We start from the raw sequence: 25,643 nt of genomic DNA, 5'->3' as shown, positions 1-25,643 counted from the left end.
ATGGTTAGGAGCATGTTAAGTAATTTCTTGTTACCCATAATCTAAAGGGTATAAATTTTACTATTGCAAACATAGTACGAGAATTTTTGAAATCGAAAATATCAGATTCATTGAGAATGGTGAAGTCATAGGAGTGATAAAAATTAGAATGTAATCATTTAAGAAGTTAGGATATAAATTTCTTTACCTATAACTTCTAAGGAAATAATGTTCCTTCAGTTGTTGAATAATATAATAGCGAAGAATAATTGAATGATTAACAACTCTATGATGAGATTGTCACCAATAAATAGATTGTAGAAGAATCACAGAGGAATAACATTAAGAAATTCTTAAAGAGAAAGGAGATCTGCTATTCCAGATGACTATTTGATATATCTGTAATAATTTGATTTTGATAGTGAGATATATAAGGATCCGGTTACATATTCATAAGCCATTGACAATAATGATTTTATTAAATGAATTAGTATTATGAATGAAAAGACTATTAAAAAACATTCTCTACAGTGCTAAGAAGGATTCTCTTAAAATATCATGGCATTAGTAGCTTATTATGATTTAGAGTTACATCAAATGGATGTGAATACAACTTTTATGAATGGGAGTTTAAAAGATGAAGTCTATATAATCAACCTGAAGGCTTTATATTAGAGGGTAAAGAATATATGGTCTATAAACTTAAGATGTCAATATATGGATTTAAACAAACTTCTTGACAATGGTATATTAAGTTCAATGATACCATTATTTTTTTTGGTTTTAAGAAAACATTGTTGATCAGTGTATATACTATAAGGTTAGTAGAGTAAGTTTATATTTTTTATTCTATATATATTGATGATATTTTGTTTGCTAGTAGTGATCTTAGTTTATTATATGAAACTAAAAATTATCTCTAAGGACTTTGAAATGAAATATATGGATGAGGTATCCTACGTAATAGGAATAGAAATATTCCACGATAGATCACGTGAATTTTTAGGATTGTCTTAGAAAGCATATATTGAAAGAGTTCTAGAAAGATTTGATATGGAAAATTGTTCAACCAATATTGTTCCATACATAAAAGGGGATAAATTCAGCCTAATGCAATCCCAAAGAGTGAGTTAGCTAGAAGGTAAAGAAACGAAAAATATTCTTTATTCATATATTGTGGAGTTTGATGTATATACAAGTTGATAAGGGATAAAAGATTATATACTCACACTTAGGAATACATTTTTATGAATGTGGGAATAATTATTAATTCACAATTGGTTATTTGTTCCTTTTGGCTGAAGGAACAATATTATGAAAAAGTGGAAAGTAATTTATTATTACTTTGTCTATTATTAGTTTTTAATTTGTAGTATGCTTTGGGGCTACAATTTATGGTTGCAAAATTTATTTCAGAACTTAGAGTTATGGGTACCATTTTCAGATTGTTGAAAAATTTATGCTGCAATTGTTGATCATCTTATATGAAAAAAAGGATAGGTATTTTAAAGTTGAAATACTTTATCATTAAAGAAGATGTTTAGAAATAACGAGTGTCTATTGAATATATAAGCACACAACTTATTATTACAATCCATTAACGAATGGATTAACACTCAAGACATTTATGAAACATGTTGAAAGAATGGGTCTTTAATGTAGTCAATGATGATTATTTTTTAATTGTAGATTGCTTAACAGTGCTTATATATATTTGACATTATACGCTCATTAAATGTGTTTATGATATTTTCTATTAATTAATGTACATGTATGTATTGCTTTAATAAATGGTAATAGGAATAGTCTTAGAAAAGACATTATTGTTAGATCATTATTGATACTTCTCATTTATAGACTATGTTAAATAGGTTATTAGTATTGTGGTACACGGAAGGGACTGCGTCATTTAGTGATATATAACCGCCATAACTCGCATTTGTAATTTATTTACCATGGTATTTATGATGACCAACTTAATAACTCAATCTAATTTATGGTGCACACTAATGACTATTTTACTAAACCACTACGGAAGTTGTCATATGGGCTAAGTGGGAGTCTGTAAGATTATTTATTAATTGTGTGGCCCACATGATTTGGACATGTGATATATTTCATTAATTAGTGGTTAAGTAAATAGATATTAGATTAATATTATATTATTTGGTCAACTTATAAATTACTTTTTAGGTAATTAATAATTGGAGAAGTGTTTTTCTATTTATTCCTTACTTTAATGAAAAGTGGAATTAAGGTTACTAAAAGGAAAATCGGTCATCTCTCTGCCATTATAAAGTGCATATCCCCCCTCAATTATGTACGTTAATAAAAATAACACGTATAATGTTTTTTATGTGTGCAAAAGGCCAAGAGAGAAAATCAGTTTTCACACGCTTTGCCTATTGTTCAAAGTTGCGGCTTAATTCGTTGTTAAAGGATCTTGACATTGAACTTGATCTCAACAAGGTTTTCTATCATGGGTCAAGGTATTTATATCTAACTATTTATTTATACATTATAGGTATGTGAGAATAATGAAGTTCTAAGATTTGGGATTCATGTTTATTTGTGATTAACGCTTGACATGAATTATTAAAGTTTACAAAAGGAACTATAGAAGGTAGCTCTGAAGGTGATTGAAAATACGAAGAATTTTGTGGCGGATTCGTGCGAATATTAGTGTAAACCAATCTAACCAACTAGTTTATGCGAATATCAGTGTAAATCGACCTAACCAACTAGTTCATGAAAGTGTGTAATGGTACTGGATACTTGAAAAAATGTTACGAATCTACCGATACATCGAGACTGAAAATAATTAGCATGATGGCTATATAGGGACGATTTGTTGCAAATCCTCATTCAGTCATTTCGGTTCTTTGTTTCATGTTAAGGATCATCGTTCTTAATTTATTCATTGATTCTTAATAGACATCGAGTAATTAGTAGTAATTATAAGAGAGAATTAAACAAAGAGATGTATATGAGAGAAGAATTGTCTAGTGTTTTGTGATTTGCATGATGTTTCAAAATTACATAAAGCACTTGTCGGAGAATTTGAAAAGTTTATAGAAATTCTCCCCCAATAAAAAATAACATGATTATTGCACACTGTATATAAATAAATAAATAAATGAATATATATATATATATATATATATATATATATATATAAAAATAAACAAAATCATGATAATGAATTTGTTAGCAGTATCAACATGGCGGCATGTAAGGAGGTGGAGGTAACATTTTTTCTTCTCGGCCCTCGCCATCTTTCACGATGAATGCCATCTCCATCCCTCAACTTAGGTGGTGCTCCATATGACAATGCATGAACCACACTTCGGAAAGAAAATATACATTTTCTTAATCAACTTAAGCTCTTAAAGCGGATATATAGATTTATAATTGACAATAATAATAATAATAAAACCCATTATTAATTAAGTTTAGCAGATGTCATGGCACACATGCCAAGGTTGTTTGCCTTGAATCTAACGGCTGCCTATCCATTCTTAGGGACTGCAATGGAGGATCGACAAGATTATACCTCAAAGGGTCCTTATCTTTGTCAAAATTACCAAATCCCCATCTGACCACGTAGAAATTGTATATGTGCAAATGCATGGGGTGGTTTGTCCTGCAACCAAGTTTTTGTTTTGGTAAACAAGCTCAACTGTGGAGTTATATTCAAGTACTTTCACTTCAATGTACTTTTTCGGCAACTGTAGCTCGAAAGGAAGATAATCCGCGTTAAAATTGAATACCAAAGGCGAGAAATTAGGAAACTGATCTCCGTACGCACCATTGATGTGATTATAGTAAGCTTGAAGTATGTCAATTGATGAAGTCACAAAGCTTATGTTGTTCACACTCGCGGAGAGCCTAGTACCATTTGGTCCGTTACACAAATTATTAGCACATGGTAAGGTTTTGACCGAGACAGTGAAAATGAGCTTGGTGGTCATGTTCAATGGGACATTGATGGGGTGGTTTTCACTAGCTAAACTTCTAAAGCTAACAGTGAAATTAGCCGACGCATTTGTGTCATTACACCATTGGTGCTCGAATAAACCCTAGTGGCCATGTAATAGTGGTCGGGAGGTTGGTTAGCTTCTAGCAAGACATCTAGGGTTTGTTCGGGAGATATCGTGACATAGTCAACTTTGAATGGCTTGGTGTAGCTACCATCCGTTCCAACGACTATGAGGTGATGTTTTGCGACCGAGAAGAAGAAAATGTTGCTCATGTCGGCGTTAATCATGCGGAGCAAATAGGTTTTGCCATGTTCCACCATTAACTTGAATGTACCCGCAAATATGTAGATTAAGTGGAAGGTCATGAACAGTTAAAAATGTTTATTTTACATATTTTGAAAAAAAAAAATGACACTTTTAATAAAGTTGTAGATATGCCATTTGGAAAATATACAATTATATATATTCTTTATTTTTAGAAATATACATGCCTATTTCTAAAATCATGTTCCATTGGTAATGGAACTTGTAGTTTTCAAATTTAATATGAGTGTCCATATTAATTTCATGTGTCCCATATTTAATTTTAATTAGTTAAAAGTGGAGCTGTAAATATCGGCTAGTAATCCAACCCTTTCGGGCCAAGTCCCATGCACTTGTAATATTCTCTCTCATTTAAACTCATAACGCCCTCGTTGCGGTCGGGTTATCTTGCCTACCTGGACTGTTGACCCAAACTCCTCCGAGCTTAGCACTTGGTATGACACCGGATCAAGGAATGAGTTTAACTTTGATACCAACTATCATGGTGATTCGCGATCCAACAAAAAAATTTGAAAACACCCAACTGATATATATACCCATTTACTTCCCCAATCTAAATTTGATATAGGACAAGTCTCACTTGTAACACTAGACCACCGAGTAATGTCGATTTTGTTTGCTTTAGTGGTAACTAGTAACTGTGTGCACGTCTACCACGTTCTATTCAACACTATAATGTGTAAGAAATATTTTAATAAAAATAAATAAATATATAATAAATACTATTAAATTATAATATATTAAATACTATTAAATTATATTTAATCTAATCATTTTAATTTTTTACTTAATATTATATTAAGTATGGATAACCGTCATAGTTATTATTGTATATAAAGAGGACGACTTCTTATTTTTTATAAAGAAGTGTTTGATGTATGAGTGATGGTATAGAGTGATTAAGACTCTTCTCTCTATTCTATAATCTATCTCCAAAACTCTTTCTTCTGTGAGATGTTGGTGTATATTATTTTACATATTGAGTTTATAAGCAACTAGGCTTATATAGACTTGGATCTAGTCTTTCTGTGGTCGCGCACATGGAGGAGACGCCGCTGTGAGCTGATGGGTTGTATCTTGGAGTTGACTAGTTTCACCAATACTTGCACGAAGGGGAGGACTATCAACTTTAGGTCAATGTGTTTACACTTCCCTCAACAATCAGACCAGCACTTTTTTACCTAATTTAATATTGTTTTCATTTCATAATTTCTATTATTATATTATTTTTTTTATTGCAGAATTATTATATTGTTAAATCCTTATTCATCTTTATATTAATATTGTTCATATTGTTGTATTTATTTTATTGAAAGAATTGCAAAGTGTTATTAATGTATTATTCATATTTATTCAGTAATGATTTATTTATTATTTTATTTCATTGTGTAATGTTGAATTGATTTATTGTATTTGTGTTAATTTATAAAGTATGTGGAATTTCCACAACAGTCTAAAGTTGACAGTCTTTTGTTTGTGTTTATTTGTATTGGATTTGGGTGTTCCCGAATATCAAAGATTTCAGATTTCATAATTATCCTATATATAGTCCAAAATATCTATGATATAGATATTTGGAAATTTTGCATAAGTTAATTTTAGAAAGGAAAAAAATTAATTGTTTAGAATCTAAAAAGAATTTCGCTTTCTGTATCTAGTGATTATAAAAAGACGTAAAATTAATATGTTTTTCACTTTTTCAGAATTGAATTATAATTGATTTGATTGCATATAGTTTTATACCTACATGTGTTACTATTTTCATATTTTTTTCTACTGGTTAGTTGCTTGGAAATCATGCCCAATGTTCATGCTGTACATTGCATGTTATGACACCTATGCATCAAATGGAGTTTCAATTACGAATGATAATATTATTCGTATGATTGATTTTATTTTGTACTTACTTTTAAATAAGGTCTTACAAAATTGTGTAACATAATTTTTAATTATATTTTATAGTGAATTAATTATGTAGCGGTCAGTAGTATTTTCATTGTTATTTTGATAATGATTTTTAAATAGAACTTTATTGACTATTGTAACTTCTAGTAGTGATAAGCGCCGAATATTGCATATTCAAGCGCCTTTATTTACATTAGTTAGGTGTATTAGTTGATCATATTGTATATATTAGCTTTATTTGCGTGTTTTTGTTTACTTTCAGGTTGGTTCCCCAAAGATAGATAAAAGTGCGGCTTTGTTGAGTTCTTGAAGAATCAAAGCATGCCGTTGCCGGGGGACCTTCATTTTGGCCAAGCCAGTGATCCATTGAACTCATGGTTATCCTTGCAAAAAGCGCTAAGGAGGGTGATCGAGTCATCGGGTCGAGCAAAGATCAGTTCATGAAGCAAAGTGGTGACCAAAGACGCTGCATTGCGGGCGCCCGCTAAAACGCCCAGAAACTTTGCAAAAATGCGGGGCCCCGCCGTGTGCCACCATCGACCTCCTTTGACACCTCGCCAGCGCCCGCCCTGCGCTGCGGGCGCCCGCCATTCTGCAGACAAGAGAGCATAGCCCTCTTTTTTCACCTAATGTTATCCCCTTAATTAGGGGGATTGCTCTGCACTTCTCTAAGAGTTTTGGGTCACGAAAATGGAGTGGTTGGAAGGGTATAGTGGATTATTAGAGTCTTGATACAATGTATTATTCATATCTCATATTGTAAGGGGTTCTAGAGATAGAAATATTGAGTTCTTGAGGGTGTGTGTGTATTATGGCTTCTAGGTGCGAAAATGGAGGGTAAGATCACCTCTTCTCCTTCCTCATTTGCTTCTATGGGTAACTAACTCCTTTTCTAGGGAGGTGATGAAGCCCTTCCTTGTAAGCATACTTTAGTTTTGGTTAAATTTGGGAGATGAAATATATGTATGGGCCAAGTTTCATAATCTAGCGCTATACACATGTTGTATTGGATATTAATGTTTATAAATGATCATTTTGAGTTTATTATCTTGTCTTAGATTGTTTTCTCTCATGATTATATGGCTTGCCTTTTCATAATGACAATGGAAATGAGATTGTGAAATGGTTTTAATGTCATGTTGTTTAAGAAATTTGATAGTTCATAGTTTAGGGCCTTCCTTTGATAGACTATTCTTGGTTTTTAATTTCATGTGCTTTATCATTTGATTGAGGGTTTCATAATTTCTAGCTTAGTGAGCATGTCTAAGGCCACACCCTAGTTTAGGTAGTTCAAACATGTCAAACTTTGATAGATTATTCTTGCCTATTGATTTCATGAATTTCTTGAAGATAATATAGCAATTTTGTGTTGTTACATATCATGGCCACTTACATATGTTGTTTCTCCAAGTTAATCATAATCTAGCATGTTTATATGGTAGGTAGTGGATTCACTCCCCTAACCCTCTTTACATAAATCTTTCTCTTTTACATTCCTTGCATTTATTGTTTATACACATTTTAATTCCAAGTATCAAGTGACAAACCAAACAAAACCTTACACCTCTTTCATCAAACTAAAAGTGATTTTAAAGACCTTGGTTGCCATAAACTAGCAGTTCTTGTGGTTCGACTTACCCCTACGATAGCCCTATTTTATAATGATTTGGGCTATTGTAAGGGTTGATTATAATTGACACCCATCAAGTAGCATAAAATATAAAATGCCATTCATTTCCAACTCACTATGTGCCCTAGCCTCTTGCCTATTGAATTATGGCAGTTACAATAGGCACAAATATACATACATATATATATATATATTTTTTGCTGGAATTTTATTTTACACATGATTTATGTGACACCCCCAACATTTTCCACGTATAAGTTGATCAGGCTTATACACGAAAAATGAGGGATATCAAAAACAATTGGCAATATACAAGCATGGAATACAAAATGATAATAATAAAAGAATTTAGACAGGAAATGAACACTAAATAATAAAACATCCATCCATCCTTTATTTAATATAGTACTCCGTCACAACTTGGAAATCCTATGTCAAGGATCCCTAAATATAAATCCTGAGAGTTCAACGTCAAAAGTAAATAAAAACTGAAACTGAAGTAATACATTAAACTTCTACCCTGAACTAGATCGTAAGAGTAGATGAATTTGGATGGTGGTCCCACACTGCTAGCCTCAACCTTGGAACGGGTACTGACCGTATCCTGAAATAACAACAATGGTGGGTCAACCCCACGAGCAAGTCCTCTCTACTATGACCCAAATCAGAGAATCAAATAAATTAATCATTTATATCTGGATGAGTACTATATCTGTATACATCCTAATGGAACTATCCAATGTATAACATGACCTCAACCAGAATAGACGGTGATCACTTAGACTCACACTAGGTGGTTAAGTGTCGCCTTTCCGTACCCGGGAAATCAGCTATTATACATGGTGCACGGTACTGACAACACAGACTGTAAAGACTACACAGTAGTAACGCATCTCAATGTACTAATGAGTTACTGATCATAACAATTAAGTAACACATGCCAATAATAATACTAAATATACTGAGTATGTCAATTAGGCAACACATGTGAATAATATGAATAAATATACTGAGTATATCAATTAGGCAACACATGCCAATAATATTAAACCACATACCCCGACAGCCACACATCTGTCTATAGCAACGAATGCATAAGGTATAAATGAGTCTAAACTTATTAGCCAGCTCACATGGTTCTATATGGCAACACATCCATATAATATAAATGCGACATAATAAACAGTCCATTTATTCCCTGAAATGCACACAGTATAATAATCATGGTTTATATACGATTAACAGTATAAATATTCCATAATATATAATAGATCATTTATATGAATAAAACCAAGCACTAATTAATTTAACATTAATGGTTATTACAGTTTAATAAAATAATAATACCATTAATAATCGTTAAATTAATTACATACGTTTACTAGCGATTCGCACTTTAACTGATACAATTAATATTTAGAAATATTAATCAGACAATTATAATAGTTAGCGGGAAATAAAAATAATAATATAATGTCCCGTTAATTCCAAAAATGCCAACCCGAGGCCCCAAAATGTATAGTGAAGGTCCTGGAAATGACAAAACAGTCCATAGGGGTATTCTGGACTTTTTCAGCAACTGCAGAGGCCCTTCACGCGCCCCCATGCGCCTCCCAGAGCTCCCCACACGCGCCGCCAAGCTTTCCCACGCGCGCACGCACTCACACGCGCCGCCACGCGCTCCCACGCGCGCACTAAGCCCACCTGATGACGTGGCTCGTCCTGGTTCGTTGGCTGCATCATCCTGCTATGGGCGCGCTACACTGAATCATCTCACCTTATCTTCACTCAATCCAACGCTCACAGATCCGGGTGTACCGCAGTAACATGAACCGAGGTGCACCGGATCAATCACCCCTTTTTAATGGCCCAGATGCGTGCGCATACCCTCCTATGGTGCGCCGCATCACACCGGATCACTCCGGTTATCTCCCCCATTGCCGGCGACCGGAAAACTCGCTGGAGGGTCGCCGGAAATTGCAGAAAATGCCTGGAAACTTCTAGAAAATTCTAAAAAAAAACCCCAAATGCCATAATACTTATTTTTTTTAACTATATTTTAATTACATAGGCCATAAAATAATTATCTACCACCTTTAATAATTAAAATTTTCTTTCTTTAATAAACTAAAAATTAATTTAATAAATTTCCTAGCATGATCTCTATGCTCTATAATTATTTAAATAAGCTAAACAATTAATTTATGGATTCAAAGGGGAAAAGTAGATAATAACTTGCCTTTAGGATTTAAAATAAATCCGCCGGTTGCGCGTAATCGGGTAAAATCGCCTACACCGGTACAGGCTCCTTTCTTTCCCTCTCTTCCTTTCCACACTTATACAATGGCTTACTGTTAATTTACTTTTCCTAGCATGCGTGAGCTCCCTCAGTGGTAAGATAACTAATATATATATATACAAACTTATATTATATATATAATACAAATATCAAATTACATTTAACTCTCACCTATTCCTCACATTCCTACCTATAAGGCTTAATGGTCATGCCTCCTAAGTCCACCCAAATAACCCAAATGTCTACTATAGGAATTAAATCCCAATCCAAATGTCAATGTTTTCATCATGACATTTAATTAATAATAATATAATTACATTATTATCTTATTATCATTATTATTATTTTATTAATCTTATTATTATTATTATTATATTATAATTTAATACAACATAATCCATACAATATAACTACTAACATTAGAATATGTAGAGCACATACTAAACATATTATATTAGGCACATTATAATATTATTTTATTATTTATTAATCTTACTTTATATCATTATAAAACACAATTAAGTAGAATATAAAAACTAACCTTATAATATATAGAGCACATAATAAATACAATTAATTTAATAATAGATGCATAAACTTACACATTTTTAATATAACATTAATTTAAATAACCACTTAATTTAAATAACCACTTCACAAATACGGGGTATTACAATTTATGACTTGCTGGAATTTTATTTTACACATGATTTATGACTTGGATTTTATTTTGACTTAGCAGTGAACCGTTAAGTGATTTATGATTGAATAATTGACAATGTAACTAACTATAAGTTTTACAACATTAAATGGAAATTTAAATATATATATTTGAACATTATAAATCAATGACTATATATAATTATTAGAGAATATGACAGTTTTTTGTTTTGCTCAATTACAAAGAGAAATTAAATTGTTTCTTGACTTAATAGTAATCGTATTAATTTAATTTGATTTGCTGGTAGTTATTGTATTGTTGTCATACAAAAGTTGTTTATTGCACAAGTTAATTAGAAAAGTTTGAGGTTAATGGGAGTGTAACACTTTGACTGTGTAATACTATTAACTTGTAACTGATTGTTACCATTTTAATTTATATCTATTACAATGATCAAATAGATTGTTACACTGTTAAATAACGACTCAATGCATTAATCTATTTATGATGTTTTGTGTCTGAATTTTATGAAGTTGTATATGGTGCGGTTTTGTATTTGTGAATGAAATTAAATGGAAAATGATCCATTTCCAATTTTAAATGTCTTTATATTATTGTATAAATCATAACTTATATAGGAGTATTAATTGTAAAGGAATAAATTAATTGTATATCTTAAAAAAAAAAAAAAAAAAAAAAAAGTAACTGTTATAAGCATTACTGTGTGTGTATATATATAACTATTACAGAACATTACTATTTGTAAATTGAGAGTATGACATCATGCAGATATACAATCCGAGATTACGTGTTATATTATGCTTATATGATAGCATTCATTAATACATAAATTAGATTGGTGATTGTGGTGTAACGACCCGCTTCATCAGCCAGTTGACAAGGCAGGATCAGCCGGCTGACCTACAAGGTCGGTCGGCTGAAACGATAGGGCTTAAATTTGCTCTCGGGACTTCCATTGTTTTAACCATCGGTTGGCTGATGGTGGGGGTTCGGTCGGCCGAACCTGGGGTTTCGGTCGGCCGATGGTAAGGATCAACCGACCGAAATAAGGCCCTGAACCCTGAAACTCACTAGAATGGCCACTGGTTGTGTTTCAAACAAAATCAAACTATAATGGACCCGTTTTGCAACCCATTTCCGAATTTACGGCAACAAAATGAGCTATAACACAATTGGATGGCATCCATAATAAATTGAAATATAATATTTTAACCCATTCATTAAGAAATGTTACATGGTCTCAAGTTACATCAAATTCCATTGAGAATTATAATTACAATACATAGTCAATGTTTGCAAAATGAATGCACTTTACTACAGCTTTGAGACTTTACAAAAGAATGGGAAGTATACAAAAGGCACAAAAGTAAACTTCTAATCTCCCTCATGCTTGTGAAGGGTTGGCATCAATTACTTCCTTTCCGAGTCCTGAAAATGTTAAATGATAGGGTGAGTATAAAGCTCAGATGATAGTGCCTAAGATACACCTCTTGTAGTCCCGTGAATCCAAACAATGAATAGGACAATAGGAATTAGGGTCATGCAAAACCGGGAAAAATACAATATCAATTCCAAATTCAAAACGAATAAGTGTCGTGCTATGAATGCAATGCCATGCATGTCACTCCCCATTTTCAGAAAATCATCCATCACTTCACAAACTGTTAATATAACCTGCCCTTTGGTGACTTCCCAGCGACACGAGAGAATGATTGGCTACTTTCCCTGACCCTTGGTACCTTCGTGGTGTCATTTGGAGCCCAAATAGCCCAACCACGCTAGGGCAATCTCCCTAGTTCCCTCTAGGTTACATTAACACACCGTCCCTTTGGTGACTCCGCGGCGACCGGGTTTTCTTAAAAACATATTTCTCAAAATTTCTCCCTAAAACCCATTTCATTTTCATGTCAAAACACTTTCCCTTTTTCTTTCATGCCCAATGCTTGTAAGCATATGACATGTCTTTTTAATACTATGGAAATGGGGAAAATTATTCTTATACAATTAACATGCTTCCTCATAAATTTCTAACAATTAAATAAGCATTATAAGTATGGAAAATTAACACATTAAGCATGCTCTTTCATATAATTCAATTAATTACACATACTCACATGCTTTATATACATATACAATCAAGTCAAATTAAAAACAATCAATTAATTTAGCATGCTAAAACACTAATCAAGTAAGATTAATTCACAAAGGTGCAAGATTGTAGGAATTAGAGACCCCTACCTCAATATGATGCAAAACCCCCAATTTCACCTCAAACCCTAGGATTTTGAGATCCCCCAAATGGTGGCCAAATGGAGATTGGCTCCGATCAACTCGTAGATCTCGTCATGGGCTTCGAATAGCCATAAACAGCTTCCAAAATATCCAAATATTGATGGAGTAATCAAGAATTGAATCTTGAAACCAAGAAAAAGAAAAAAGAAGAGTCTAGAATGGGAGAGAGAGAGACTTACGGGTGTGTGAGAGAGAAATGAGGGAAATGAGACCAAAATGTGGTTTCATGACCACTTAAGAATGATAGTGGGCCCCACAACTTTTCTTTTTATTTTCCCTTTTTCTTTTAGTTTCATTTTACACCACACACCTACATAAATATGTATACACACATTAAATCATAACCATATGCAACACATTAAATAAAATAAACATGAAGCAAATAGACCTAACTAAAATCCCGTATGCAACAATTCCGGTAGCGGGTCTCACACGGGTTCGTCCGGTCCTAAAAATGGAAAATGAAAAAAATAATGAAAATTGGAAACATCACAATCTCCCCAACTTAAAAGGATTTCGTCCCCAAAATCAAACCATACCTTGGGAAGAAAACAACGCTGGATACTTGAAGCGAACTTCCTACTCAAGCTCCCTAGTAGCCTCTTCGACTCCATGGTGTTTCCAAAGAACTTTCACCAACAGTATCGTCTTGTCCCTTAACACTTTCCGTCGTGTGTCAAGTATTTGAACTAGTCATTCTTTATAGAAAATATCCTCATTAATATCCATATCAACCCAATCCAAAACGTGAGATGGATCCGGTTCATACTTCTGTAACATCGACACATGAAAAACATTATGAACTCTGTCCATTTGCGGTGGCAAAGTAAGTCTGTAGGCAACCTCTCCTACACGATCCAAGATCTCGAACGGTCCAATGAATCATGGCGACAACTTGCCACTTTTCTCGAATCCATCAACCCCTTCCGTGGAGAAACCCCGTAGAAAAACATAATCTCCCACTTCAAAAGATAACGGTCGTCTCCGTTTATCCGCATAGCTCTTCTGTCGACTCTAAGGTACGAGCAACCTCTGTCTGATCAACTTAATCTTCTCGGTAGTCTCTAGTACTATGTTAGGTCCTAAGGCAGTTGTCTTGCCTACCTCAGTCCAACAAACTGGAGACCTACAAGGTCTGCCATACAACGCCTTAAATGGAGCCATCTCAATGCTCGCCTAATAACTGTTGTTGTAGGCAAACTCAATAAGTGGTAAATGATCTTCCCAACTACCTCCCAAGTTAAGCACACATGCCCATAGCATATCCTTCAAGATCTGGATGGTACGCTTCGACTGGCCGTCCGCCTGTGGATCGAATGCCATATTAAGATGCAACGCTGAGCCAAACGCTGCTTGAAGTCATTCCCAAAACTTCGAAGTAAACTTGGTATCTCTATCTGAAACAATAGTTACTTGAACTCCATGCAACCTTACAATCTCTTTTACATAGAGCACACCAAGTACCTTTGCGTCATCTATCGCCTTAATAGGTAGAAAGTGAGCCGTCTTGGTCAATCTGTCAACGATGACCCATATGGCTTCATGCCCTCCTTGACCTTGGAAGACCTATCACAAAATCCATAGTAATATGTTCCCATTTCCACTGCGTTACAGGTAATGGTTGCAACAAACCGACTGGTCTCTGATACTCGGCCTTCACCTGTTGACAGGTAAGGCACTTAGCCACAAACTGTGCAACATCTTTTTTTTTTCATTTCGTTCCACCAATACTGACGTCTCAAATTGTGATATATCTTGGTACCACCTGGATGAACTGCAAAGCGGGAAGTGTGAAACTCCCGTAGAACGTCCTCACGATAAACTATGGGGACAACCAACAAACTTTTGAACCGTAGACCTCCATCTGCATACAAGGTCCAATCCTTTACGGTTTCACCACTCGAGATCAAAGTGTGAATGACATCCAAATTCGGATCCTGTCTCTGTGACTTAATCACTCGTCTGACAAGAGTAGGCTGAGCCACAAGACTAAATAAGAATGCCGACTCACTACAAACATCATCATCAAAACACTGCAATCCCATCTCTGCCAGATCTTTAAGCATCTTCCATTTTCGAATTGCTAAACTAGCCAAAGTTCTACGAGATTTTTGGCCTAAGGCAGCTGCTACCACATTTGCCTTACCCGGATGATACTGCAAGTCAAAGTTATAATCTTCCAAGAATTCAACCCATCGCATCTGTCTGTTGTTTAAGTCTTTTTGGGAGAAAAGGTTCTTGAGACTCTTATGATCCGAGAACACCTCGAATCTTTCACCATACAAGTAATGTCTCCACACTTCAAGGCAAACACGATTGCCGCTAATTCCAGATCATGAGTAGGGTAGTTGTACTCATGAGTCTTCAACCGTCAAGACCCATAAGTCACTACTCTACCATCCTGCATCAGTACACATCCCAAACTATCACGTGAAGCGTCACAATAAATCACATAACCTAAGCCACGCTCAGGTATTACCAACACTGGAGCTGTAGTTAATTTTGTCTTCAACTCTTGAAAAGATGACTTATAGGCTTCATTTCTTACAAACTTGATCCTTTTCTGGGTCAAATGAGTCATAGGTTTTGCCAAACGGGAGAACTCTTTCACAAATCTCCGATAGTAACCCGCTAAATTAAGAAAACTCTGGATCTCAAAAACATTCTTGGGTTACTCCCAAGTCAAAATCGCTTTTATCTTTGATGGGTCCACTGACACTCTACCTTCTGAAACAACATGCCCTAAAAACTTCACCTCTTGTAGCCAAAACTCACACTTCTAGTATTTGGCATACAATCGATGCTCTCGCAAAATCTGTAACACAATACTCAAATGGATCTCGTGCTCCTCCCGAGTCCGTGAGTACACAAGAATGTCATCCACGAAAACTACCACAAACTGGTTCAAGTAATCGTGAAAGACACGGTTCATCAAGTCGATGAATGCCGCTGGTGCATTAGTCAAGCCAAAAGGCATAACAAGGAATTCATAATGTGCAGACCATATACGGAACACTGTCTTTGGGATATCCTCATCCCTAACCCGCAACTGATAATAGCCTGACCTTAAGTCAATCTTTGAAAAATACCTGGCTCCCTTTAACTGATCAAACAAATCATCTATCCTTGGCAAATGATACTTGTTCTTGATGGTGGCATGATTTAACTTCCGGTAATTAATGCACAACTTCAAAGAACCATCTTTCTTCTAAGAAAACAAGAGCAGTGCGCCCCACGGCCACACACTCTGTCGGATGAAAACTTTCATCCTCAAATTATCAAGCTGCGTCTTCAATTTTTTCAATTTAATTGGTGTCATACGATACGGTGCCATAGAAATTGGCGCGTTACTGGGCATCAAATCAATAGTGAACTCCACTTCTCGGTGTGGAGGTAACTCTGTCAAATCCTCTGGAAACACATCCAAAAAATCACGAACAACTGCAGGATAATCCTCTTCCACAACATCATCTTTTTCGGCTAAAAGACTAGCCAAGAAGTAATCACCACGACTCCGTCCACGAATTCCATAAAATGATGAAATGTGGGAATCACTCCGATCTCCCACGAAAAAGAAACAGTCTTCCTCAGGAGTGCAAACTGTGACTCTACCTCTTAAACAATCGATCGTAGCATGAAACGAAACTAACAAATCCATCCTGAGAATGACGTCAAAGCTAGTCATCTCCAGGAGGATAAGGTCAAACACAAAAGTCTGCCAGGCTATCACAATGGAGCAATTCTTCATAACTCGACTCAATGACACTGAAACCCAAACTGGCGTATTAACACATAATGCCCGATTCATGAAACTGATCTCTAACCCCGATACAAGTGCAAATGAAGATGCAATGAAAGAATCAGATGCACCAGAGTCAAAAAGAACATGAGCCCAATAACCAAACACTGGAAAGATACCTCAGAGAACTGACGGTCCAGGAGATGCATCATTCGGTGTAAGTGCAAAGACACGTCCCTGCGGTGCCTGTTCCTAAGAACTGCCAACCTGAACACCGAACTACTGTATTGACATGGTAGGAGTATCCTTCCTAATTGGTCGTAAACCCTGAAAAGACATGACAGGTTGTGGTGGTGGCAGTGGTCTAAAACCTGACTGAACTGTAGCCGACTGTGACGGCCTCTGCCGTAACCCTCTGCCACTAGTAGTGCTTGCTCCCTAACTCAGATAGTCTCGAATCAAGTGGCCCTACTGGCCACACCCATAACAAGCTCTCGGAGTTGAAGAAACTGAAGATGATCTCATAGGGCAATTGGACTTGTAATGTCCAGGCTGCTGGCACTGAAAGCAAACAACTCCACTCCTATCGGACCCAGCTGGCAAAGGAGTGGTAGGAGCAGATCGTGCAGACTGCTGCCCCTGAAACTGAGATGAACCACCCCTGTTCTTCTTCCATAAAGGTCCCTCTAAAGATGGTCTTACATTCCTCTTTTGCTTCCACTGTTCCCTTCTTGCATCTTTATCTTTGGCCTCTGCCTCTAACATCAATACTGTTTCCACTGCTTCCGATAAACCTTGATATACTGTGCCATTATCAACGGCCTCATTTTGTAATCGAGACCGGAAACAAACTTCCGAGTCTTGTCAATTTCATTGCTCACCATCTCTGGAGCAAAACGAGAGAGTGAGGTAAACTTGTTTTTATACTCTATTACTGACATATTGCCTTGGATAAGGCCAATAAACTGATCCTTTAATTCCCATATCTTAGTAATTGGAAAATATTTCTCGTAGAACAATTCCTTAAACTTCTCCCAACTCATATCTTCCACCTTATGGTGACTGACTTCCACCAAAGCTTGGCATCCTTAGTAAACTTGTAAGTGGCTAGGATGATTTTCACATAATCATTTGTCACATCTATAGAGGTCAATTGAGTTTTAACTTGATCCATATAGTCATCCGCTACCATGGGATCTGCACCACCTTCGAACATCATTGGTATCAACTTAGAAAACCCTGAAATCAACTTAAGACATTTCTGTGCTGGCGTCTCCTCCACCTGAACTATCGGTTATGGTACCGGCTGTGGATGAGTAGTAATTGTAGCCCTCAAGGCTTTCTGTAATAAACGGTTCAATGTAAGTTCCGCTGAACCTTTACCCTCTTCAACGGGTGCGTCAACATCATCCCTTATGGTGGAAACACCTTTTGGGGTAATCAAATCCCTAAGAAGTGTATCTTTTTCATTTTAATCCGCCGGATTAGAGCTAGAGCTTTCTCCAACATCACCTTTTGTCGGCCTAAAGCTAACTCCTCTAGGTTCCCTTCGTGGCGGCATGTGCTATAAAACGAGAAGACGGTTCAATGACATGACATTAAGGTCCACCGTGGACGACTCTACATAAAATGATGCCATTCTAACACTTAGCATGCAAAACTATGTAAGAAACACTTTAGCATAAACATGTAAGCACGTAAACACATAAACAGTTAAGCATGCTTATTCAAGTAACTAAACACATAACAAGTAATCATATAAACAATGCAAACAACATCCCATGCAACCCTACGTAGGCCTCTACCCATCGTCCTAATGATTTTCAAACTTGGCTCTGATATCAACTTTGTAACAACCAGAACCTGTGGATCCAGACCGTTACCCTAGTCCTTGCCCGAACCCGAGGTCAACTACGTCATGCCACTACTTTTCTAAGTCCACACTTATCATACAGGTCCATCCAAGGTTCCAAATCGTTCCATAAACAACTTTGCAGAAATGATCAACTGTCACAGGTCAAAAGACAATGATCAGTCGGCTTATAGCCCTTCATCGGCCGGTTGACAAAGCAGGATCAGCCGGCTGACCTACAGGGTCGGTCGGCTGAAACGATGGGGCAAAAATTTACTCTCGGGACTTCCACTGTTTCAACCGTCGGTCGGCTAATGGTGGGGGTTCGGTCAGCCGATAGTGAGGATCAGCCGGCTGAAACAAGGCCCTGAACCCTGAAACTCACTAGAATGGCCACTGGCTGTGTTTCAAACAAAATCAAACTATAATGGACCCATTTTGCAACCTATTTCCGAATTCACGGCAACAAAATGAGCTATAACACAATTGGATGGCATCCATAATAAATCGAAATATAATATTTTAACCCATTCATTAAGAAATGTTACATGGTCTCAAGTTACATCAAATTCCATTGAGAATTATAATTACAATATATAGTCAAGGTCTGCAAAATGAATGCACTTTATTACAGCTTTGAGACTTTGAGACTTTACAAAAGAATTGGAAGTATACAAAAGGCACAAAAGTAAACTTCTAATCTCCGTCATGCTTGTGAAGGGTCGGCACCAATTACTTCTTTTCCAAGTCCTGAAAATGTTAAATGATAGGGTGAGCATAAAGCTCAGTAGGTAGTGCCTAAGATACACCTTTTGTAGCCCCGTGAATCCAAACAATGAATAGGACAATAGGAATTAGGGTCATGCAAAACTGGAAAAAATATAATATCAATTCCAAATTCAAAACGAACAAGTGTTGTGCCATGAATGCAAGCCATGCATGTCACTCCCCATTTTTCAGAAAATCATCCATCACTTCACAAATTGTTAATATAACCCGCCCTTTGGTAACTCCGCAGCGACACGAGAGAATGATTGACTACTATCCCTGACCCTTGGTACCTCCGTGGCATCAATTGGGGCCCAAATAGCTCAACCACGCTAAGGCAATCTCCCTAGTTCCTTCTAGGTTACATTAACACACCGACCCTTTGGTGACTCCGCGGTGATCGGATTTCTTAAAAACATATTTCTCAAAATTTCTCACCAAAACCCCTTTCATTTTCATGTCAAAACACTTTCCCTTTTTCTTTCATGCCCAATGCTTGTATTCATATGACATGTCTTTTTAATACTATGGAAATGGGGAAAATTATTCTTATACAATTAACATGCTTTCTCATAAAATTTCTAACAATTAAATTAGCATTATAGGCATGAAAAATTAACACATTAAACATGCTCTTTCATACAATTCAATTAATGAAAGAGCATATATACATATATAATCAAGTTAAATTAAAAGCCATCAACATAATTTAGCATGCTAAAACACTAATCAAGTAAGATTAATTCACAAAGGTGCAAGATTGTAGGAATTAGAGACCCTTACCTCAATATGACGCAAAATCCCCAATTTCACCTCAAACCCTTGGATTTTGAGATCCCCCAAACGGTGGCCAAATAGAGATTGGCTCCGATCAACTCGTAGATCTCGTCATGGGCTTCGAATAGCCATAAACGGCTTCCAAAATTTCCAAATATTGATGGAGTAATCAAGAATTGAATCTTGAAACCAAGAAAAAGAAAAAAGAAGAGTCTAGAATGGGGGAGAGAGAGACTTACGGATGTGAGAGAGAGAAATTAGGGAAATGAGACCAAAATGTGGTCTCATGACCACTTCAGAATGATAGTGGGCCCCATCACTTTTCTTTTTATTTCCCCTTTTTTCTTTTAGTTTCATTTTACACCACACACCTACATAAATATGTATACACACATTAAATCATAACCATATGCAACACATTAAATAAATAAAACATAACGCAAATGGACCCAACTAAAATCCCGTATGCAACAATTCTGGTAGCAGGTCCCACACGGGTCTGTCTGGTCTAAAAAATGATGAAAATTGGAAACATTATATGTCATGAATTCTTGTTTAGTAAAGTTTCCTAAAATTGGGCTTATTATACTTACCGAACAAATTGTGCTTGCTATATTTTGGTAGAAATTATTTGAGGCTAAAATTATTTCTGTAGAAAACTCACAGAATTGTTTCTGCTTTCATGAGGTACAATGTTAAAGCACTGGAGGGAAAATCCAGCTATTGAATAAGAAGAAGAGGAAAAAGGTGGTGTTCAGAGTCGTCTTCCAAGAGGCCAGTAGCAAGGAGCACAAGAGATATGGAGATATGGCGTCACGTAAAAAAAAATAATTGAACACCACCGGCAGATTTATACACTAGGCTGAATGTTTACTGTCAATGTAATAGTTTACATGGACCTTTGCCACGGAGGTATGGTTGCATGGCAGGTCAATCCTAATAAAATTATTATTTTGTGTGGCGGAGGGAGATCGCATAGAATTATCCGGGTTCTCTCATCCGATATGGTGTGTGTGCATATGCATGTGACTTACTCTAATTCTCTCTCATGTCACTTCCAACATTTCAATCTTGCGACCAAAGCATATACTAACATTCTATCCGGATAGAATTAACAAAACTAACAAAAATATTCATCTCAATATTTTTGCAAAGAGGTATCCTCAGTGATGAATTATTTTGTTGAGGAAAAAAAATGATGAGAGAGAAAAAGAAGGAAATGGTGGGGTGAGGAAAAAAAAAATTGGTGAATGAGAAAAATGGTGAAAAAAATGAGAGGGAAAAAGAAAATAAAAAAATAAAAAACCCAAGAGTTGGGTTGTGAAGAAAAAATAAATTAAAAAGACCAAGTGTCTTATTAAGACACAGTCCTATATATGTCGAGGGGGATGGGCCCAAGGGAGTCACCTACGGAGGTAACCCAACCTTCTGATTGACGATTATATCACATGACGAAAGGTTGAATGGGTAGAAATAATCTGTATTGCGTGACTCATTGACAACACTCTTTTTAGGAGGTTCCTCATCAAGGAGATTTTTTCCTACTCATCCTTATGGCATCAGTGTTGTGATGTTATGGTAAGGAAGGGCTTTGCCTTGAATGAATTCGAGGCGAGCATACTCTCGCAGGGTATAGGTCACATATATCCTTGGAGGATTCACCTAAGTGAAAATCGTCGTGAGGCCGCGACCATGGCAGTTGGGCTGTTCCCTAGAGCTTTCATGAGAATCAAGATACCAGCGCATGGCCATTAACCGCGCTAACCCGCCAAACCAAGTTTATCATCAATACTATGTGTGTGGTATATTGAAGTTTGGCTCAATGAACCGAATTCAAAACTTTGTTTATTCAGGTTCCTCAAATGGAGATTATCACACTAAGTGTAGGTTTAAGCCTAGAAAGCACCTATACCGATTGCATAGTATAAAGTTGCTCAATTATTTATATTACTTATTTTATTAAAATCGGTAGGGATTGTTGAGAAATATTTAATAAAAGTAAATAAATATATAATAAATTATATATTCAGTTATAATATATTAAATACTATTAAATTATATTTAATCTAATCATTTTAATTTTTACTTAATATCATATTAAGTATGGATAACCGTTATAGTTATTATTCTATATAAAGAGGAAGACTTCTCATTTTTCTATAGAGAAATGTTTGATGTATGAGTGATGATATAGAGTAATTAAGACTCTTCTCTCTATTTTATAATCTATTTTTAAAACTTTTTCTTCTGTGAGATGTTAGTGCATATTATTTTACATATTGAGTTTATGAGCAACTAGACTTATATAGACTTGGACCTAGTCTTCTTGTGGTCGTGCACATGGAGGAGACGCCGCTGCGAGCTAATTGGCAGGGGTGGAGCAAATTAAGGCCAGAGGGGGCACGTGCCCCTCCTCACTTTGCTCCAACATACTATACATAGGTACATATTTTTGGTATATACATATGCTTTTATAGTAATTTTAAATAGTGTCCCCCTTTAAAATTTCAAATTCTTCTAATTTCCTTGAGTTATATATATTTCTTCTTCAAGTATACAATATATTTTTCCTTTTATAATTTTTGTTTCCTTTTTCAAAAAATTTCTTTTTTTACTTTTGTATAATTATGTATTTTTCTATTTTTTTTAACTTATTTCTTTTTATCGATGACATTTGTGATTTTATTTAATTAAAATATTATTAATTAATATTTTGTAACTATATATTTTTTTACAGTATTTATTTAGTATATTAATTTACAATTAATTTTTTTTTCTTATTTGCCTTTTTGATTTAAAAAAATTATACTTCCTATTTGTCATATTTATTACTTTTTTTTTTTTTTTTTTTTCAATAAGTGCATTGTGCCCCCTCTAAACTAAAATCCTGGCTCCGCCCCTGCTGATTAGGTTGTATCTTGGAGTTAACTAGTTTCACCAATATCCGCATGAAGGGGAGGACTATCAACTTTAGGTCAATGTGTTTACACATGTCTCAACAATTAGGTCAGCACTTTTCCTACCTATTTTAATATTGTTTTCATTTCATAATTTCTATTATTATATTAATTTTTTATTGCAAACTTATTATATTATTAAATCCTTATTCATCTTTATATCCATGTTGTTCATATTGTTGTATTCATTTTATTGAAAGAATTACAAAGTGTTATTAATGTATTATTCATATTTATTCAGTAATGAATTATTTATTATTTTATTTCATTGTGTAATATTGAATTGATTTATTCTATTTGTTTTAATTTATAAAATATGTGGAATTTCCACAACATAATGAAGCCAAAAATAAAAAGAAGAAATATAACACTATAAATTAACATTAGAAAAAATATAAAAATAAAAAAGTGGTTAATTAATTAATTAATAATCACCTGATTTCGAGCACGGACAGAGATCACCAGGTTGACCATTTATAGTGAGAGCATCAGACACAATTGGCCGGGTCTCCTCCATTCTCAAGAAAATCATTTTGAATCTCCATTATATCTTCCTTCCACCACTCCCCTGCATTCAAGTGTAATTAATTTTCTCTACCATCAAATATCTTCATTAAAAAAAAAACAAAATTAAATTCATCATCTTGATGTTGCAAATTTACCAAAATACCAATATTGATTGGACCTCAAATTTGGGTACCTCAAGATTATCAATAATGTAGCCCTCCCATTTAATAGAAACTTTTTTTTCAACCATTTAATAGAAATTGATTATTATTATTTTTCCAAAAATTAAGTAAGTATTCTAAATTTTTTAAATGTATAGTTGCCCACCAAGTGGGATTGAATCTTTGAATGAAAAAACCACAATCAAGGAACTTTTTAAGTCATTAAATTTTTTTAATTTATAAGGATTGAATCTTTAAAAGAAAAAGAGAGTTTTGAGTTAAGTTTATTCGAGTTCCCTTTGAAGTCATGAAGAGTGTTTTAATGAGTAAATATTGAATCTTTAAATGAAAATACCTCAATCAAGGTACCTTTTAAGTTACTAGACCCTTTTAATGAATAAATATTGAATCTTTGAAAAAAAAATGAGAGTTTTTAGTTAAACTTATTCGAGTTTCATTTGAAGTCACAAAGAGTTTTAATGAGTAAAGATTGAATCTTAAAATGAAAATATATCAATCAAGGTACTTATTATGTCAGTAGACCTTTTTTTATGAATAAATCTTTGAAAGAAAATGAGAATTTTGAGTTAAACTTATTCGAGTTCACTTTGAAGTCATGAAGAGTGTTTTAATGAGCAAATATTAAATCTTTGAATGAAAATACCTCAATCAATTTACCTTTTAAGTCACTAGTCTTTTTTAATGTATAAAGATTGAATCTTTGAAAGAAAAAGAGAATTTTGAGTTAAGTTTATTCGAGTTCGTGTTGATATCACGAAGAGTGTTTTAATGAGTAAAGATTGTATCTTTGAATGAAAATACCTCAATAAAAATATATTTTAAGTCACTAGATCTTTTTAATGTATAAAGATTGAATCTTTGAAAGAAAATTAAAGTTTTTAATTAAACTAATTCAAGTTTCCATTGAAGTCACAAATAATGTTTTAATGAGTAAAAATTGAATCTTTGAATGAAAATACGTCAATCAAAGTACCTTTTAAGTCACTAGACATTTTTAATGTAAAAAGATTGAATCTTTGAAAGAAAATGAGAATTTTGAGTTAAACTTATTCAAGTTTCCTTTGATGTCACGAAGAGTGTTTTAATGAGTAAAGATTGAATCTTTGACTGAAAATACCTTAATTAAGGTACCTTTTAAGTAACTAGACATTTTTAATGTATTATTATTGAGTCTTTGAAAGAAAATGAGAGTTTTTATCATGCATTAGTAAGTTATCATTTTGACAAACTCATATCTTACCCAAACTCCCTATGGTATATATCATACCAGTTACATGAAAGAAAAAAAAGAAAAAGAAAATTCAAGATTTGGATATACTCTATATCTTATTCCATCATTGTATTAAATGTTATATTTGGGGAGTATAACTTTTTAAAGGGATATACAATTATTATATTGTTCTCTTTAAGAATTACTAGTTGTCTTTTCAAGTTTGAATATTTATATAACCGAGTTTAATTTTTTTAAAAAATTTAAAAGTATTTTATGAAAATATATAAAAGAGTGATACAATAACCCAACGAAATCACCAAATGGGCATCGAAATTGACGTGCTTTGCCACATTAGATTCTCTTGTGCACATTTCTTAGAGTTTCTAATCCAAGTTTTTGCCCTTATCTTTATTACATACTCCACTTGCCCTTATCTTAATTACGTACCCCCACTCATTCTCTCTCTCAAAATTTTTTAAATCTCTTTCCAAAATTCTCTCTCTCCTACGTATTCCATGGCCACCATATTCTCAATTCATAAATTTGTATCATACTAG

At 34.5% G+C, this 25,643-nt stretch overlaps 1 pseudogene; it reads right to left on the bottom strand.

Moving 5' to 3' along the window:
- Window positions 1-3,164: 3,164 nt before the first annotated feature.
- LOC132272799 (laccase-15-like) lies at window positions 3,165-25,457 on the bottom strand (annotated as a pseudogene).
- Window positions 25,458-25,643: the final 186 nt, after the last annotated feature.

The sequence above is a fragment of the Cornus florida genome, unplaced genomic scaffold (assembly GCF_030987335.1).
Source record: "Cornus florida cultivar Cherokee Brave unplaced genomic scaffold, ASM3098733v1 CherokeeBrave_3.0.0_Hap2_Chr09, whole genome shotgun sequence".
Taxonomy (NCBI): domain Eukaryota; kingdom Viridiplantae; phylum Streptophyta; class Magnoliopsida; order Cornales; family Cornaceae; genus Cornus; species Cornus florida.
This window is presented reverse-complemented; position numbering and strand designations above follow the sequence as displayed.